The sequence below is a fragment of the Corylus avellana genome, chromosome ca6 (assembly GCF_901000735.1).
Source record: "Corylus avellana chromosome ca6, CavTom2PMs-1.0".
NCBI lineage: Eukaryota > Viridiplantae > Streptophyta > Magnoliopsida > Fagales > Betulaceae > Corylus > Corylus avellana.
The window spans coordinates 15,844,170-15,850,084 of NC_081546.1; the positions used below are offsets into that span (position 1 = coordinate 15,844,170).

General features: G+C 36.4%; 1 non-coding gene across 1 annotated transcript; it reads right to left on the minus strand.

The window, feature by feature from the left end:
- Positions 1-4,435: 4,435 nt before the first annotated feature.
- On the minus strand, positions 4,436-4,542 carry LOC132186004 (small nucleolar RNA R71). Its single transcript, XR_009440687.1, has one exon. It is a non-coding gene; the product is annotated as a small nucleolar RNA R71 (small nucleolar RNA).
- Between the last annotated feature and the right edge of the window lie 1,373 nt (positions 4,543-5,915).

Sequence of the window (5,915 nt, forward strand, 5' to 3'; positions counted from 1 at the left end):
TAAAATATATTTAGAATCATATTTGAATTTATTGAAACCCCTTGATTCCACTATGACATTAGAGCTTATGTCTAATAGTCTATATGCCCTAGAATTTTTAGCATAACCGACAAACACCCTTCTAATTGCCCATGTTCCTAATTGAGTTCTTTTTGGATTAGGAACTCTGTAAAAGGCACGACACTCCCACACTTTAAGATAATTTAGATTTAGTTTTCTATCATTTCATAACTCATATGGTGACACTTGCATTTTCAATGTATGTGACTTGCTGTAAGTAGTGCCTCTTCCCATAAATTGAAATGAAACTTTGCACTTAAGATCATGGAATTAACCATGTCCCATGTCTACAAGTGTCCTGTTTTTTCATTTTGCCAAACCATTTTGTTGTGGTGTGTAAGGTGCAAACATTTGGTGCACAATTCCATGTTCCTCACAAAAAGAAGAAAATTCACATGGAAAATATTCTCCACCTCTATTTGTTCTAAGAATTTTTATTTTCTTCTCTTTCTGATTTTCTACTTTAGATTTGTAACGTTTGAACATGTCAAAGGCCTCATCTTTAATTTTCATTAAATACACGTACGTGTATCTAGAAAGATCATCTATGAATGTAATAAAATATCTTTTGCCTCCTCCAATTAACATACCATTTAATTCACATATGTCAGAATGTATGAGTTCTAAAATTTGTGAATTTCTATGGACAGTAGGAAATGGTTTCTTAGTCATTTTAGCTTGAATACATTTTTAACATTTTTCATTATTATCATGGTTGTAAGAAATTAAACCATGCTTAGACATATATTTCAAATATTTAAGATTTAAATGTGCTAAACAATTATGCTATAAAGAAGATGACTAAATAATATACAAAGAATGTGAAATAGATTTATTAATAATAATGAGTTTGAACATTCCATCATGATGTGGTTTTTTTGTGTTCAAAAATATCAATAATAAAATTAACCATAAGCAATAGGATGAATACTTGTAGGATATGGCTATATTAAGGGTGTCGAACCTCAAGGATTGTGTGGGTGTTGTTATTAAGCTTTTCAAGATTAAATATAACTCAATTTAAAAGATGATTGTTCGATTCTTTTTGTTTTGTAAAAGTAAATGCATAAAAGCAAAGATAGTTGTGATGAGAGAGAGAATAGGGGATTGATTTCACCACTAACTTCATAAAAATGGTCAGTCATCAATTAATAAGGAAAATTCATACTATGCATGATATAGGGCTCATCTCACTCGAATAATCAAGAAAATACCATCATTAAGAAATAAGTATAATCCATCTTCGGTTGGCACGGATCGTCCACCTAGCCACAAAGATGCGGTACGATCCGTCTTCCCTAGTTATGGATTATCTAATTCCTTAATAGGCTACACACAATCAAGGGATAAGCATAACCCATCTTCGGTTGATATGAACTGTCTACCTAAATTACACTAAACTAGGGTGTAGTACAATCCGTCCTCCCTAGACATGGCCTATCAAATCCTATTGATCATGTGTCAGTTAAAAAACTATTGTATAACAATCATTCATATAATTATAAAAAAATATGAGGGTTTGAGTTCAATCGATATAAAGGCTGTCTAAGACAAGAGAAGAATTTCATAATGATTAAATATAAACATTAAGATTAATTCTCACAGTTATACAACCTTCATAAATATAGAAAAACCCAAATTAAAATACAATTAAACCATTGTTACTTGGAAATGGCTACATCAACGCCCTATTACAGAATTAGTTGCTTATCCTAGTGCTGGGATGGCCTCCTGCCATGATCTTCTTCCCTTCAACTCTTCAAGCCTCCAAGAAGTTATTTATGTCTAAAACTAAGCACACATTCTCTTGAAGCTTAGGGGCCTATTTATAGGGTGTAAAACAAACCCTAGAAGCCCTAGGAATCCCTAGAAAAAGCGTAGACTGTCTCCTAGTCCAACTAGGAGACTGAAAACCCTCTCCAAAGTGGAGTTGGAGTGCTGTCGGATTTTGGAGGCTTGAGTGCGCTCGAGCCCATGGTATGTGTGCTCGAGCGCACCTGCTCTCGAGACTAGGCTGGTATGCGCTCGAGCGCATGTGCCCCTCCTCTTGTGCACTTGAGTGCATGTGCGCTCGAGCCGCTCCTCTTGTGCGCTCGAGCGCGTGTGTGCTCGAGCTCTTCTACTGTGGGCTTGATTCTAGTGCTACCAAAATCCTCCCAATGTGTGTTTTAAGCTCAAAATCAATGGTTTTTCTTGTATTCTTGTTAAGTGCCAAAATATTCATATTTTAGCCCTTAAACTTAGATGTGTTAATTCCTTAGTGTTGTTAGTTTATGCCATTTTATTCCTTTTCTATATTTTCTGTGTCTTTGTAGGCTTTTGGAAATAAAAAAAAAAAAAAAAAAGGAAGAAAACCTAGAAGTATTGATCTTAAAGAGCAAATTTGGGGAAAGTTTGAGGCTCTAGTAGTGCGATCGATCGTAGGGGATCTACGATCGAGCGCACTACAAGTGGAATGACCAGACAAGCACAAGGCGTGTGCTCGTGCACATAAGGAGACTCGATCACAGACGTGCGATCGAGCGCACACGGCTTGTGATAGATCGCACTCGTGCGCTGGAGAACAGTGAGCTGTGGCCAGAATGCCCTTTCCTTCCATATTAGGGTATTTAAAGTCCCACTTGTAATAGGACTAAACCCTACGAATTTTTTAGGTTTACTAGTGTAACAAGGACTTCTAAAGGCCTATAAATAGACCTCTTAGCTTTTAGGAAAAAGTGTGGAGAAAGAGGCACAAACTCTAGAAAGGAATTGAAGACTAAATCAAGAGGAGTTTGGGTTTTTCTGCTCTTCCACCTTTTATTTTGTCATGTAGTTTATACTTTAATTGGGGCTAGATTTAAGCCCTGATCATGTCTATTTATGATTTCAATATTTGTACCTTTGCTACAATTATATTTTGGTGTATTTAACTTGATTAATTCCTGTTATCTTGAATTCCTCATATGTGTTTGCCTGATCAACATATACATGTGGTATGGACTAGTTAATTAAATCAATTTGGATGATTGAGTCCTGGGTTTCATAAGAGTAACAAAAGAAATCACACTGGGTTCTTGGGTTAATCAACATGGGGAACCGGGAATAGACACCCATGTCCTAGGCTTCATGTGTTTGTTGATTTCCACATATTTATACTTTCTTAAAGAACAAGTTAGTAGACACCCATGCCTAATTAGTTGCTTAGGAAAATCAATACCTTAAGAAGTAGACACCCATACCCTTAGGTTAGCAAACATTAAATATATCGGTATAATTAGTGCATTGGCATATAGTTATCTTAATTAGTCTGATTAGTGGTGGATATCAAAACCCTAATCCTTTTTAGTTTTACTTTATCTTTTATTTTATTATATTAAATTCAATCATGACAATTGAATTTTATTTGTTTAATTAAATAGGAAATTACTTCTAAACATAATTTATCAATCCTCGTGGAAATGATCTCGTATTTGTCTGCTATACAATCATTTGATCTTGTGCACTTGCAAGTAAAATGTACCAAGTATTTGCCTATTAATTTAGGTGGGTATTTGGCACAACAAGTTTTTGGCGCTGTTGTCTGGGATTACGTCAAATTTTGTTTAGAATTATTTTGCTTTAGTTGGTTATTTTAATTTTTAATTTTAATTCTGTTTTTATTAACAAATAAATTTTTTTTTTTTTTTTCGTTTTCCATTTACTTATCTGTTTCTGTTCTGTTTCAGCTTTGCAGCACTCGGCAGACCAAGTGTGATCGAGCATAGTGCGATCGAGCACACTAACCTGCAATCGAGTGCACTAACTTGCGATCGAGCACAGTTCCAGAGGACATGCAAACAGTAGTACTGAAGTTGCTATGACTGCAGGGGCAAATATTCTTATGCAAGGTCGTCAATCTCAAGCCCCAACCATCTTTCCACTTGATCCAGCAATTGAGCTGACCATTCAACAAGGGCATAGAGACAACTCCGACACAGAAGAAGAAAAAGTTGAGGAAACAATGGAAGAGCTGCTAGAAAACCCGCCACCAGTGCAGAGGCCCATGAAATAGTCTTTCATCCTGAAAAACCTCAACCAGCCATCATGCATAGCCTATCAACCGGAGGTGGAAGGCAATTACTAAATATCCCCACAAATACTCAATGCCTTGACTCGCTTCAGAGGTACAGCTACGGAGGATGCAAACTTGCACCTCATGGAGTTCTTTGATCTCTACAAGCTTCAGCACGTTCAAGGCCTAAGTCCGGAGAGACTCAGGTGAGTCTTATTCCCCTTTTCCTTGAAAGACAATGCCAAGTTGTGGTATAATTTCTTGCCTACAGAGTCCATTCATACTTGGGAAGAGTTGTCCAGTAAGTCCCTAAAGAAGTTCTTCCCAGCTCAAAAGACAAGGCAGCTTAGAAGAGAGATTCAATCATTCCAACAAATAAATGGAGATCTTTTCTTTGAAGCGTGGGACCACTTCAATACTCTGCTTCTCAAGTGCCCACATCACAACATGCCTCAAGATGATCAGGTACAAGCTTTTTATGAAGGTTAAAATGATATTAACAAGGGTATTGTTGATTCAGCTTGTGGAGGTGTGCTGATGGAAAAAAGTAGTGAGGAAGCCATAGAGCTCTTTGAGGCATTGAGTGAACACTCCCAACAATTCTCATCCAAAGGGAGGCAAGGAGTAAAGAGCAAGAGCATGTATAAAGTGAACCTGAGTGGTGGACCTCCAAATCAGATGGTTGTTGTGGAAAGAAAGCTAGATATGATTGTCAAAGCCATGATTGCTCAGAACGTCTCACCTAGTCAACAAGCCGTGCAACCCCAAGTATGTGCTTTATGTTCTCATTTTGATCACACTACTGAGACTTGCCCCTTGTATTCATCTGCAAATCAAGAGCAAGTAAATTATGTGGGATAGAACAATTATCCTCCTAAGAATAATCCCTACTCCAACACCTACAATTCAGGGTGGCAAAACCACCCTAATTTCTCATGGAGTAACAATCAGAATACTCTGAACCATCAAGGGCAGCAGAGGAACTATCAACAAGCAAGCCAACCCATGCAAGAACCAAAGCAGAATGACCTGGAGAGTATGGTATGCACCTTTGCAACTACGCAATGGGAATTCATGAATGATCAAAGACAAATCAATGCAAAAACTGATCAAGCGATGCAAAGAACTGAGCAAGCTATGCAAAGACTAGAAGTACAAATGGGGCAAATGGCTAAAGAGCTCAGTGAAAGAAAACAGGGTGGATTTCCATCCGAAACAAAACTCAATCTAGAAGCATCTTCTTTGGGACAGAAATAAGAGAATAAGAGGAGAACAACAGTCTGGCTGAAGACATTAAACTTAGCACTCATGGGAAGCACCCCATAGTTTATCCTATTATTTTTCTATTTGTTTTTCAATTTATTTTTATGTTTGTCTTTAGTCTTGTTTTTGTTTCCTTTTTATTTGTTTTAGTGTTTTATTTTCCAAGGACAAGTGTGCTTCAGTTCAAGTTTGGGGGTGTGCTATGAACCATGTTATTCCAGACAATTCTTTTCATATCTCGAGTAAATTATTTCCATGTTATAGACACATTGAGGACAATGTGTAATTTAAGTTTGGGGTATGGGAGACACTTTATACACACTTTGTCCCAGTTTTATTTTATTTTTATTTTTGTTGTTTATGAAAAGAATATATATAAATAATCATGTTTGTCTTAAAATTTTGGTTGATCTTAAAAATTGTGATTTGATTTCATTGGTAAGCTTAAAATTTTGTACACTTGATCTGATAATTGAGTTTTTTAGTTTGGTTACTTGCTTAGGACAGTTGAGAATTCACATGTTTGATCTAATCTTACACAAGCACATTAGCACATAAT